The sequence below is a fragment of the Paramisgurnus dabryanus genome, chromosome 15 (assembly GCF_030506205.2).
Source record: "Paramisgurnus dabryanus chromosome 15, PD_genome_1.1, whole genome shotgun sequence".
Classification (NCBI taxonomy): Eukaryota; Metazoa; Chordata; class Actinopteri; order Cypriniformes; family Cobitidae; genus Paramisgurnus; species Paramisgurnus dabryanus.
This window is the reverse complement of record NC_133351.1, coordinates 36,692,653-36,707,855: the sequence shown is the minus strand read 5'-3', so window position 1 is coordinate 36,707,855 and position 15,203 is coordinate 36,692,653.

The following is a 15,203-nucleotide window of genomic DNA, read 5'->3' as shown; positions in this document are numbered from 1 at the left end:
TATTAAATATTTACTCACATGAAGTTCTTTACTGTTATTTTCACTTTGTTAAAAACTAAAATTAAAAGAATATTAACGTACATTGCCAATACGACATGATTTCAGCGTAAGCTGGAAGAGTGTACAGAAATTGTCTATCTGGGGACTGAAAAAAGTCTAATATTGGCTTGTCTTTTCCTTATTTGCACTGTTTTTTGTTTATTTTATTTACAACGAAACCCAACGCCGAGTTTTCATTGGCGAAGTGATCTTTATAAGCTATGATTACCAGCTGGACTGGACCGCCGCCTTGAACCTGACACCTGGACGGGGGCATCGTACCCACCGATTGCCCGCCTGCAGAACTAGAGCTTAAACGAGTTCATGTTCGCGTCTTTTTGGCATGAACTGAAAATGCTCAAATGTCAAAATAGCTTTTTAGCAAACAATTCGTCACTGCATGTCTTAAACGACTAAACATTTTAATGCATTCGTTCTAATGATGAGCCTAAACCGCCGACGCTTCTGTCATTAAAGTTAAGGAAATAAAAAGAAGAGAAAATCATTCACTGCTCCCGACTGAGTAACTTTGCAAAGTAAGATAAATCCGTCATTTCTTTTCTTTTTTAAATCCATTGCGCTGAGCTCTGCTATTTGAAGTAAGTGTAAGTTTTATCATGGAATTTATATTTTCCGATCGACTTTTAAGAAAGTTACTGCATTGGATATTTTGCTTCATTAACAGACAGTAAATCAGATGTAAAAGAGGTGTTAAATTCACACTGACATTACTTTTACATCTAGTAATGCGTGCAGTTAGGGATATGTGTCTATTGGGTTCATAAGCTTCATTCATCGTTTTTTAAAACATGGATACACGTAGTGTTCTTTCATGGACATTGTACCGCCTAAAGCAGACTTGGCCGCCCGGTTAAAAACATTCCCCTCTAGTCCGGCCACCGGAGGCGGTCTCTCATCCAGGGATTAACCAGGCTCGAGCCTGCTTAGCTTCGAGAGAAGACGCTATCAGGGGTGCCGACCGTAGTACGGCCGCGAGTGAATGCCGCCGCGAACTGAAGCGCTTTAAAGAATGCACGTGAGCTGAGCCTAGGCATGTACTGGCCATCGGTCCGCCGTGGGCCGATGGGAATGTTAAAAGTTGTTTAATGTAATTATATTGTTGCAGCAGTCAAAGGTCATACCTTCGTCTCCGACCGGACAAAAGAAGTTAAAGCAAGCTGCCAGACTGACGGGTAAACAAGCGTTTTGATCGCATGACGTGTCCATGTCGCACCGGCCAATCAGAATCAGGTTATTACAAACAGCAGGTGCAGATGGACCGGCGTATGACGTCAGATCACTGCGAGAACAACCCGAGAGCGGTCCTCTCGCGGCACCTTCCGCCGACCAGTCTGCGTTGCGCTGCATGTAGAGTAGAAAATACTGAAGGGCCAGCGCTGTTCAAGGACAGCAATTTACTGAAACCTACTGACAAAATCTCACAAAGTCTCGGAACGTAATAACGGAGAAATTGAGAAAAATAAAAGCCAAGCACTCGTGGCAAAATACTCCAAATGTTTGAAAACCAAGATCACTTTTTCCTGGCCCGCTGAGACTAGTTTAAAGAAGCTAGCGTGTGCTAAAGCCCTTATAATCCAAATAAAATGTGCTGCTTTTATTCACCTGGCGTGTTGACGTTTCATGTTTCATACAAAGCAAAAAATATTCGGTGGACATGACTAAGCCCAATTCGCTTTATAAGACCCTAATAAATCTCGCTCGTTTATTAGCTATACGTCTGTGGTAATAGACCAATACGACTACTAGCCAGCGGATTTAACTTCATTTATTTAAATAAAGGATTCACAGAAATGAACGAATAAATCATTTGCTATTATTACAATTGAGACTGATTTTATTAAATATTTACTCACATGAAGTTCTTTACTGTTATTTTCACTTTGTTAAAAACTAAAATTAAAAGAATATTAACGTACATTGCCAATACGACATGATTTCAGCGTAAGCTGGAAGAGTGTACAGAAATTGTCTATCTGGGGACTGAAAAAAGTCTAATATTGGCTTGTCTTTTCCTTATTTGCACTGTTTTTTGTTTATTTTATTTACAACGAAACCCAACGCCGAGTTTTCATTGGCGAAGTGATCTTTATAAGCTATGATTACCAGCTGGACTGGACCGCCGCCTTGAACCTGACACCTGGACGGGGGCATCGTACCCACCGATTGCCCGCCTGCAGAACTAGAGCTTAAACGAGTTCATGTTCGCGTCTTTTTGGCATGAACTGAAAATGCTCAAATGTCAAAATAGCTTTTTAGCAAACAATTCGTCACTGCATGTCTTAAACGACTAAACATTTTAATGCATTCGTTCTAATGATGAGCCTAAACCGCCGACGCTTCTGTCATTAAAGTTATGAAAATAATAAGAAGAGAAAATCATTCACTGCTCCCGACTGAGTAACTTTGCAAAGTAAGATAAATCCGTCATTTCTTTTCTTTTTTAAATCCATTGAGCTGAGCTCTGCTATTTGAAGTAAGTGTAAGTTTTATCATGGAATTTATATTTTCCGATCGACTTTTAAGAAAGTTACTGCATTGGATATTTTGCTTCATTAACAGACAGTAAATCAGATGTAAAAGAGGTGTTAAATTCACACTGACATTACTTTTACATCTAGTAATGCGTGCAGTTAGGGATATGTGTCTATTGGGTTCATAAGCTTCATTCATCCTTTTTTAAAACATGGATACACGTAGTGTTCTTTCATGGACATTGTACCGCCTAAAGCAGACTTGGCCGCCCGGTTAAAAAAATTCCGCTCTAGTCCCGCCACCGGAGGCGGTCTCTCCTCCAGGGATTAACCAGGCTCGAGCCTGCTTAGCTTCGAGAGAAGACGCTATCAGGGGTGCCGACCGTAGTACGGCCGCGAGTGAATGCCGCCGCGAACTGAAGCGCTTTAAAGAATGCACGTGAGCTGAGCCTAGGCATGTACTGGCCATCGGTCCGCCGTGGGCCGATGGGAATGTTAAAAGTTGTTTAATGTAATTATATTGTTGCAGCAGTCAAAGGTCATACCTTCGTCTCCGACCGGACAAAAGAAGTTAAAGCAAGCTGCCAGACTGACGGGTAAACAAGCGTTTTGATCGCATGACGTGTCCATGTCGCACCGGCCAATCAGAATCAGGTTATTACAAACAGCAGGTGCAGATGGACCGGCGTATGACGTCAGATCACTGCGAGAACAACCCGAGAGCGGTCCTCTCGCGGCACCTTCCGCCGACCAGTCTGCGTTGCGCTGCATGTAGAGTAGAAAATACTGAAGGGCCAGCGCTGTTCAAGGACAGCAATTTACTGAAACCTACTGACAAAATCTCACAAAGTCTCGGAACGTAATAACGGAGAAATTGAGAAAAATAAAAGCCAAGCACTCGTGGCAAAATACTCCAAATGTTTGAAAACCAAGATCACTTTTTCCTGGCCCGCTGAGACTAGTTTAAAGAAGCTAGCGTGTGCTAAAGCCCTTATAATCCAAATAAAATGTGCTGCTTTTATTCACCTGGCGTGTTGACGTTTCATGTTTCATACAAAGCAAAAAATATTCGGTGGACATGACTAAGCCCAATTCGCTTTATAAGACCCTAATAAATCTCGCTCGTTTATTAGCTATACGTCTGTGGTAATAGACCAATACGACTACTAGCCAGCGGATTTAACTACATTTATTTAAATAAAGGATTCACAGAAATGAACGAATAAATCATTTGCTATTATTACAATTGAGACTGATTTTATTAAATATTTACTCACATGAAGTTCTTTACTGTTATTTTCACTTTGTTAAAAACTAAAATTAAAAGAATATTAACGTACATTGCCAATACGACATGATTTCAGCGTAAGCTGGAAGAGTGTACAGAAATTGTCTATCTGGGGACTGAAAAAAGTCTAATATTGGCTTGTCTTTTCCTTATTTGCACTGTTTTTTGTTTATTTTATTTACAACGAAACCCAACGCCGAGTTTTCATTGGCGAAGTGATCTTTATAAGCTATGATTACCAGCTGGACTGGACCGCCGCCTTGAACCTGACACCTGGACGGGGGCATCGTACCCACCGATTGCCCGCCTGCAGAACTAGAGCTTAAACGAGTTCATGTTCGCGTCTTTTTGGCATGAACTGAAAATGCTCAAATGTCAAAATAGCTTTTTAGCAAACAATTCGTCACTGCATGTCTTAAACGACTAAACATTTTAATGCATTCGTTCTAATGATGAGCCTAAACCGCCGACGCTTCTGTCATTAAAGTTATGAAAATAAGAAGAAGAGAAAATCATTCACTGCTCCCGACTGAGTAACTTTGCAAAGTAAGATAAATCCGTCATTTCTTTTCTTTTTTAAATCCATTGCGCTGAGCTCTGCTATTTGAAGTAAGTGTAAGTTTTATCATGGAATTTATATTTTCCGATCGACTTTTAAGAAAGTTACTGCATTGGATATTTTGCTTCATTAACAGACAGTAAATCAGATGTAAAAGAGGTGTTAAATTCACACTGACATTACTTTTACATCTAGTAATGCGTGCAGTTAGGGATATGTGTCTATTGGGTTCATAAGCTTCATTCATCCTTTTTTAAAACATGGATACACGTAGTGTTCTTTCATGGACATTGTACCGCCTAAAGCAGACTTGGCCGCCCGGTTAAAAATATTCCGCTCTAGTCCCGCCACCGGAGGCGGTCTCTCATCCAGGGATTAACCAGGCTCGAGCCTGCTTAGCTTCGAGAGAAGACGCTATCAGGGGTGCCGACCGTAGTACGGCCGCGAGTGAATGCCGCCGCGAACTGAAGCGCTTTAAAGAATGCACGTGAGCTGAGCCTAGGCATGTACTGGCCATCGGTCCGCCGTGGGCCGATGGGAATGTTAAAAGTTGTTTAATGTAATTATATTGTTGCAGCAGTCAAAGGTCATACCTTCGTCTCCGACCGGACAAAAGAAGTTAAAGCAAGCTGCCAGACTGACGGGTAAACAAGCGTTTTGATCGCATGACGTGTCCATGTCGCACCGGCCAATCAGAATCAGGTTATTACAAACAGCAGGTGCAGATGGACCGGCGTATGACGTCAGATCACTGCGAGAACAACCCGAGAGCGGTCCTCTCGCGGCACCTTCCGCCGACCAGTCTGCGTTGCGCTGCATGTAGAGTAGAAAATACTGAAGGGCCAGCGCTGTTCAAGGACAGCAATTTACTGAAACCTACTGACAAAATCTCACAAAGTCTCGGAACGTAATAACGGAGAAATTGAGAAAAATAAAAGCCAAGCACTCGTGGCAAAATACTCCAAATGTTTGAAAACCAAGATCACTTTTTCCTGGCCCGCTGAGACTAGTTTAAAGAAGCTAGCGTGTGCTAAAGCCCTTATAATCCAAATAAAATGTGCTGCTTTTATTCACCTGGCGTGTTGACGTTTCATGTTTCATACAAAGCAAAAAATATTCGGTGGACATGACTAAGCCCAATTCGCTTTATAAGACCCTAATAAATCTCGCTCGTTTATTAGCTATACGTCTGTGGTAATAGACCAATACGACTACTAGCCAGCGGATTTAACTACATTTATTTAAATAAAGGATTCACAGAAATGAACGAATAAATCATTTGCTATTATTACAATTGAGACTGATTTTATTAAATATTTACTCACATGAAGTTCTTTACTGTTATTTTCACTTTGTTAAAAACTAAAATTAAAAGAATATTAACGTACATTGCCAATACGACATGATTTCAGCGTAAGCTGGAAGAGTGTACAGAAATTGTCTATCTGGGGACTGAAAAAAGTCTAATATTGGCTTGTCTTTTCCTTATTTGCACTGTTTTTTGTTTATTTTATTTACAACGAAACCCAACGCCGAGTTTTCATTGGCGAAGTGATCTTTATAAGCTATGATTACCAGCTGGACTGGACCGCCGCCTTGAACCTGACACCTGGACGGGGGCATCGTACCCACCGATTGCCCGCCTGCAGAACTAGAGCTTAAACGAGTTCATGTTCGCGTCTTTTTGGCATGAACTGAAAATGCTCAAATGTCAAAATAGCTTTTTAGCAAACAATTCGTCACTGCATGTCTTAAACGACTAAACATTTTAATGCATTCGTTCTAATGATGAGCCTAAACCGCCGACGCTTCTGTCATTAAAGTTATGAAAATAAGAAGAAGAGAAAATCATTCACTGCTCCCGACTGAGTAACTTTGCAAAGTAAGATAAATCCGTCATTTCTTTTCTTTTTTAAATCCATTGCGCTGAGCTCTGCTATTTGAAGTAAGTGTAAGTTTTATCATGGAATTTATATTTTCCGATCGACTTTTAAGAAAGTTACTGCATTGGATATTTTGCTTCATTAACAGACAGTAAATCAGATGTAAAAGAGGTGTTAAATTCACACTGACATTACTTTTACATATCGAACGCCAAGAGGGCCAAATACACGCGTATTTTAACACGTACTTTACGTGTACTTCACGTGTACTTTACGTGTACTTTACGTGTACTTTACGTGTACTTTACGTGTACTTTACGCGTGAAAAATTAACGCGTACTTTACGTGTAAACAACACGTTAAGTACACGTAAAATACACGTTAAATACACGTTAAATACGTGTAAAATACGCGTGATTCAGACACCAGTTTCCTGTTTAAACGGGTCAATATGATTGGTTGCCTAAAAGTTGGATCAAACCATTTCTCTAAACCTGGGGGATGTCTGACACTCATATAGGCTACATGCTACCACCATTACAGATTTTAGTGTTGTTGTCCTTTTCTTGTGTAGCCCATACAAATAAATAGGCAGATTGCAGTTTTAAAAAGGTATAGTAGTTATTTATAATTGAAAGTTATTGAATAAAAGGCTCATTTTGCACATAAGTAAGCATTCTGATTGTAACACAATTTAACACACCTCAGTTTTCTAACACTTGTTAATGAAAAAGGTTACAGGTATGATTCTTTAAATTGAAGATATAGAACATAGTAATGAATTTTCGTTTTTGATAAACAATATAAACTTAAAATTATAAAAAATTAAAGATATAATTTACAGCTTTGGCCAGTAGGGTGCAACCAAGATGCCCCACAAGGGCAATATTACAGAAATGCCACATCTAAAGATAAGATCTATCAAGCTCAGCGTTCTAAATGGCTTCAAAACACAGTGGTTTCTAAAGAGATAAGATACTCACCCTTAATGTTTTAAATGAGTAGTCTTGGCCATGTGTACTTACGTCAGACCTGTCAGCAGCAGACCTGTGACTGTTAAGGTGTCTAGCCAGGTTACATTACTTTGGCTAGATAAGATTAATTTGAAACAACCCTGGGTTTTAGGTGCCATGAAAGTTACTCAACTCAATTATTTAACCACTGTAATTCTGTGAAATCTTAGCACACACTTAGGGGTAGTTTCCCGGGTTTAGTGTAAGCCAGGAGTCCCAGGACTAGGCCTTAGTTATTTTAGGACATTTAAGTTGTTTTTACAATCATCCCTTACAAAAAAGCATTACTGTTGTGCATCTTGAGAGAAAACAAGGCAATGATGTATCTTAAGTGATGTCAGTGCAAGCTGTTTTAAGTTAAGACAACTCAAATATGTGTTTTAGTCTGGGACTAGACTTAAACCTTTTCCAGGAAATTGCCCCCTTAGTGTCTATAATTTTACTACAAAGTGTTTAATACTACAATGAACAAAGTACTTGTACGCAGTCCTTGTCTTGCATAGAGCCATATATCAACGTGTTCCTTGTACTGCAAGGCTACATTAAGTTTAATTGTGTTACCTGGACATTATTCTATTTTCTCCATCAAAGGTTTCAATAAAATAAGAAAGATACATTGACAGTGACATTACATTGACTCCCCTTTTACACTGCTACTTTACCCCTTTATATTAATTTTGTTCAAAAAGCAGGTTTTACTTAAAGAAAAGCAGGCTTTAGTAAATAATGTATAATAGAATACAGTACATATTAAAATGATCAAAAATAAGCTTTTAAGCTGTTATCCTTTGACAGCACTCCCTAGAGCAGGGGTGCCTTAACTCATCATGTTGTAACTCAGTGCTGGTGTCTTGCAGACAGTCCTCCAGGGTCGAGTTTGGGAACCCCTGCCCTACAATGATAAAGCACTACAACTTGGAAAAATAAAATGTCTTGAAAGTAAATACAAACTTTTTGTAAACTTCCGTCATTGTTATTTGCACTTAGTTTTGTACAGGTTGTTTGATACTACCAACCTGTCTACACTCTAAAAAAACAAACGGTTCTATATAGCACCAAAACAATTGCTTTGGATCGTAACGATAGAAGAACCATTTTAGTGCCATATAGCACCGGTGAAGCACCAGTGAAGCACCAGTGAAGCACCAGTGTAGAACCATATAGGGGCCATATAGCACCACATATGGTTCTACATAGCACTATATGGTTCTACACAGGTGCTTCACTGGTGCTTCACTGGTGCTTCACTGGTTCTTCACCGGTGCTATATGGCACTAAAAATGGTTCTTCTATCGTTACGATCCAAAGCAACTGTTTTGGTGCTATATAGCACCGTTTGTTTTTTAGAGTGTACTACCTAACTAGAGATGTTCCAATACATTTTCTCTCTTCCCAATACCTGGCCTTAGGGTATTGGCTTTTGCAATTACTGATCCGATACCTGGCGGTGTTTCTGTACATACATACTTCTAGCCCTGCATGAATTTATATAATTATTTTATTGTGTGCTTCAATTATTCCTTAATAAAACATAAACAAATACATACAGTGAACGAGATAATTTTATTATCTGAAGTACATTTGACAGTACTATTATTTATTACTTAAGAGGAAAAAAAACTTCACATGCATCCAAAAATCTAAAGGGGGTTGCACACCAGACAAGAAGTGCCACGTTGCGTTGTGTCTAGGACAACTTGGAGGTATCGTACATCAGACATGCACCAAAATGACAATCGTTTCACTAGATAAGACCCTTATGCCTCTTTTGGGATCGTTTACAGTCCTTTGAAAATCCGTTGAAAAAAACTGTTAAGTGTTGAATTAAGTATTAAGTGTTGGGCTCTATTAAAGTCCATTAAAATTAGAAAAATCCTGCAATGTTTTCCTCAAAAAACATAATTTCTTCTCGACTGAACAAAGAAAGACAACATTTTGGATGATGTGGTGGTGAGTAAATTATCTGGATATTTTTTAAGAAAATGGACTAATCCTTTAAGACGTGTTTTTTTTGTGTGGATCGGATCATAAGTGGATGAGAAGGACACATTCTGTTTACACCTGGTATTTAAATCTGTCAGTTTTGTCCACTTTCAACCTCTTCTGTTCTGAATACTTTTAGGGGATGGTCTGTGGAGACTGTGGGCGATTCCTTCTGCTGTCATTTAAACATGAGCAGGAGTAATGACGGGTTTAAATGGACACAACTAATATTATGCCAGAGTCCGCTGCTTGTAAGTAAACATGCTGCACAGTGTTTTGTACATTTATATGTAAAAGCTTTCTTTGATATTTCTTTGATATTCTCTTGTGGCTGTTGGAACACATTCTACCACATGCGCGCTTACACTACAAAAGCAATCCGATCAAAAGTGTTTTCAACTACCTCTGAATGTGGTCAAAGGTGGACGAGCTCAAGATGTTTTGAACATCATTTACACCTGTCTTTAGCATCGTCCACTTGTGATCCGATCGACAACAGCACATCTTAATACCAAGTGTAAATAGCCCCTTTTTTACTTGCGCTTCCAAGCTTTATAATGGTAGAAAACATCAATTAGGGAACCACTTCTGACTTTAAACCTCAATAAAGTGCATTCATCCTTCACAGAGGTAATCCATACTCAAATATTGCCACTCATTGCGCATTGAGTCCAAGACATCATTACCGGAAACTAGTTATCATAGTTTATAAAGTTTAAAACATTATCTTTTCTTACTATATAGCATTGATTACCCACAGAAGACCTTTATTAACCCCTTGGAGCGGTGTGGATTACTTCTTTAAAGGCTGCACTTCTTTGGGAAGTCAGAAAATGTACCCTGATCCATGTTTTTCCCATATTAAGCTCGGAAAAGCAAGGACATTTACTAAAACAACTCCAAATGTGTTCGTCTGAACATGTGTATCTCGAGTTACTGTGTGGGAGTACATCATGGGGTCATTTTAAAATCTGTCTGAAATATCGCTTTAAGTATTTAAATGGAGTATAGCAATACATAATTGGGACTAAATAACAAAGGTAAAATAAAATATAAATTCCTTTTAATATTAGTGTACCTAATTGGATTGATCATGCTTTACTTTTTGTTAAGACAACCCCTGTTTTAAATGTTAACATTTATTTTTTTATGTTCTCACATTTCGCTGTAACCATAAAGCAACCAGGACAACACACCTGAGTGACTGAGAGCAGGATGAAGAAAGAATCGGACAAGAAAATATCAGCTGGTGCCCATGAGGAGACATATTGTTCTTGGACCTGCTTTTTCTGTTTAGTAATAAGTGGTTTTATGTAGTTAAATAAAAGTAATTTAATATTCAATCCACAAGCTAAATTTCCTACATTTTCTTAAAGGGGTAGTTTACCCAAAAAGGAACATTTTGTCATTTACACAAACAGTTTGGTTACAAACATTTCTCACAATATCTTCCTTCGTGTTTATCAGAACAAATAAATGTATGCGGGTTTGTAACAACATGAGAGTGTGTAAATGATGACAGAATTTTCATTTTTAGGTGAACTACCCCTTTAACATTATACCCAGGGGTAAAAGAAATGTATGTTTAACATTTTTAGTTTGTCTTTTTTTGTTACTGCTACTTTCAACAAGACTAATTATTTAGCCAAGCTTATTTTGTACTTTAAGAAATTAACAGCTTCTATGGGTTTTAAGACCCAGATATGTGCTCACAGTTTGCCCATAGAATGCCCAGTGGTCCCACAATTTTCCCGCAGTATGCCCACACTTTGTCCATTGTGCCCACATTTTTCCCATGTATTTGTATTTAAATAAATTTTTCCACACAGTATTTTGTATTTGTGATATCTGTGAATTTGTGATAGTATTTTGTATTTGAATTTTAAAACAATTCCATGTATGTATGCCTATCTCAGATCATATCATATGCATGTGAAAGGCAGTTTCTGGTATACATAGCAGAACACAAAAGGTTTTCTGTGTCATTAGAAATGCAGTCAAAAAGTGGGACAACAAGGATAACAGATCATGAAGGTAAGAACCTTAACCATGCCAGGTGAGGGATATATTATGGCTGAAAAACAATAAACCAATTAATGAAATATTCATGTCATATGTGTATTTGACATATAAATTCGTATTACCTTTTGTTAGCTGTCCTATTTTGAGATAATTATTAGCCTAATAATAATAGTATAATTAACATTATATAATACATTCTTAAAATGAGGATAAACCCTTGGAAAGACATAGGAAATAATATAGAAATTTAGCCCTTTTATAGACTTCTTTTCACCTTTCACTTTTCGACCAAATTTAGCCTTTTTCTAGATGTCAATTTATAGACGTCTTTTCAACGACATGATAAACACGTCTTTTCACCTTTCACTTTTCAACCAGAATTTCACGTCATTAAGACGTCTGGAGAAGTTGTCGTTTTGACGTCTTTTCAACCAGATTTTGCTGGGTGGGAAGTGTGTGCTAAGATTTCACAGAATTACCATAGTTAAATAATTGAGTTGAGTAACTTTCATGGCACCTAAAACCCAGGGTTGGTTCAAATTATCTTTTCTAGTCAAAGTAATGTAACCTGGCTAGACACCTTAACAGTCACAGGTCTGCTGCTGACAGGTCTGACGTAGGTACACATGGCCAAGACTACTCATTTAAAACATTAAGGGTGAGTATCTTATCTCTGTAGAAACCACTGTGTTTTGAAACCATTTAGAACGCTGAGCTAGATCTTATCTTTAGATGTAACATTTCTGTAATATTGCCCTTGTGGAGCATCTTGGTTGCACCCTACTGGCCAAAGCTGTAAATTAAATCTTTAATTTTTTATAATTTTAAGTTTATATTGTTTATCAAAAACGAAAATTCATTACTATGTTCTATATCTTCAATTTAAAGAATCATACCTGTAACCTTTTTCATTAACAAATGTTAGAAAACTGAGGTGTGTTAAATTGTGTTACAATCAGAATGCTTACTTATGTGCAAAATGAGCCTTTTATTCAATAACTTTCAATTATAAATAACTACTATACCTTTTTAAAACTGCAATCTGCCTATTTATTTGTATGGGCTACACAAGAAAAGGACAACAACACTAAAATCTGTAATGGTGGTAGCATGTAGCCTATATGAGTGTCAGACATCCCCCAGGTTTAGAGAAATGGTTTGATCCAACTTTTAGGCAACCAATCATATTGACCCGTTTAAACAGGAAACTGGTGTCTGAATCACGCGTATTTTACACGTATTTAACGTGTATTTAACGTGTATTTTACGTGTACTTAACGTGTTGTTTACACGTAAAGTACGCGTTAATTTTTCACGCGTAAAGTACACGTAAAGTACACGTAAAGTACACGTAAAGTACACGTGAAGTACACGTAAAGTACACGTGAAGTACACGTAAAGTACACGTGAAGTACACGTAAAGTACGTGTTAAAATACGCGTGTATTTGGCCCTCTTGGCGTTCGATATTTACATCTAGTAATGCGTGCAGTTAGGGATATGTGTCTATTGGGTTCATAAGCTTCATTCATCCTTTTTTAAAACATGGATACACGTAGTGTTCTTTCATGGACATTGTACCGCCTAAAGCAGACTTGGCCGCCCGGTTAAAAATATTCCGCTCTAGTCCCGCCACCGGAGGCGGTCTCTCATCCAGGGATTAACCAGGCTCGAGCCTGCTTAGCTTCGAGAGAAGACGCTATCAGGGGTGCCGACCGTAGTACGGCCGCGAGTGAATGCCGCCGCGAACTGAAGCGCTTTAAAGAATGCACGTGAGCTGAGCCTAGGCATGTACTGGCCATCGGTCCGCCGTGGGCCGATGGGAATGTTAAAAGTTGTTTAATGTAATTATATTGTTGCAGCAGTCAAAGGTCATACCTTCGTCTCCGACCGGACAAAAGAAGTTAAAGCAAGCTGCCAGACTGACGGGTAAACAAGCGTTTTGATCGCATGACGTGTCCATGTCGCACCGGCCAATCAGAATCAGGTTATTACAAACAGCAGGTGCAGATGGACCGGCGTATGACGTCAGATCACTGCGAGAACAACCCGAGAGCGGTCCTCTCGCGGCACCTTCCGCCGACCAGTCTGCGTTGCGCTGCATGTAGAGTAGAAAATACTGAAGGGCCAGCGCTGTTCAAGGACAGCAATTTACTGAAACCTACTGACAAAATCTCACAAAGTCTCGGAACGTAATAACGGAGAAATTGAGAAAAATAAAAGCCAAGCACTCGTGGCAAAATACTCCAAATGTTTGAAAACCAAGATCACTTTTTCCTGGCCCGCTGAGACTAGTTTAAAGAAGCTAGCGTGTGCTAAAGCCCTTATAATCCAAATAAAATGTGCTGCTTTTATTCACCTGGCGTGTTGACGTTTCATGTTTCATACAAAGCAAAAAATATTCGGTGGACATGACTAAGCCCAATTCGCTTTATAAGACCCTAATAAATCTCGCTCGTTTATTAGCTATACGTCTGTGGTAATAGACCAATACGACTACTAGCCAGCGGATTTAACTTCATTTATTTAAATAAAGGATTCACAGAAATGAACGAATAAATCATTTGCTATTATTACAATTGAGACTGATTTTATTAAATATTTACTCACATGAAGTTCTTTACTGTTATTTTCACTTTGTTAAAAACTAAAATTAAAAGAATATTAACGTACATTGCCAATACGACATGATTTCAGCGTAAGCTGGAAGAGTGTACAGAAATTGTCTATCTGGGGACTGAAAAAAGTCTAATATTGGCTTGTCTTTTCCTTATTTGCACTGTTTTTTGTTTATTTTATTTACAACGAAACCCAACGCCGAGTTTTCATTGGCGAAGTGATCTTTATAAGCTATGATTACCAGCTGGACTGGACCGCCGCCTTGAACCTGACACCTGGACGGGGGCATCGTACCCACCGATTGCCCGCCTGCAGAACTAGAGCTTAAACGAGTTCATGTTCGCGTCTTTTTGGCATGAACTGAAAATGCTCAAATGTCAAAATAGCTTTTTAGCAAACAATTCGTCACTGCATGTCTTAAACGACTAAACATTTTAATGCATTCGTTCTAATGATGAGCCTAAACCGCCGACGCTTCTGTCATTAAAGTTATGAAAATAAGAAGAAGAGAAAATCATTCACTGCTCCCGACTGAGTAACTTTGCAAAGTAAGATAAATCCGTCATTTCTTTTCTTTTTTAAATCCATTGCGCTGAGCTCTGCTATTTGAAGTAAGTGTAAGTTTTATCATGGAATTTATATTTTCCGATCGACTTTTAAGAAAGTTACTGCATTGGATATTTTGCTTCATTAACAGACAGTAAATCAGATGTAAAAGAGGTGTTAAATTCACACTGACATTACTTTTACATCTAGTAATGCGTGCAGTTAGGGATATGTGTCTATTGGGTTCATAAGCTTCATTCATCCTGTAGCCAGGCAAGGCCTATCAGTACGGGGGTGTGGTTGGCTAATTAGTCCAAGACTTTTTAAGCAGGCACTGGGCAAGAGGCCTTGAAATGTGGGCCTTGTTTTGAAAGCACATGGGATGGTGCTGCTTTGTTTGGCTATGTGGTGAATTTGCCCCAGATGAGGTAGGCCAAGTTTATTATTTTTGTTTTGGTTGAATTGTTTATTTAAGGGGATTTATTTTGATTGTATGGGAAAATTCTGGTTGTTTATTTAGATGCAGATGAATTGAGTAATGCTAACTGGGTATGTTGACTGCTGCCTGTGTAGGTAAATATATGGGCTTTGCTTAGTTTTTTAAATAAGATTGCATGAAAGGTTTAATTTTGAATTTCTCTTTGGAAAGGTGTTTTTGATACTCTGATCTGGATAAATGTTCAAAAAACCAACTGATTGTTATATCTGCTATTTGCCAATGAAGGTAAATGTATTTAATATTTTTAAATAAAAATGAGTG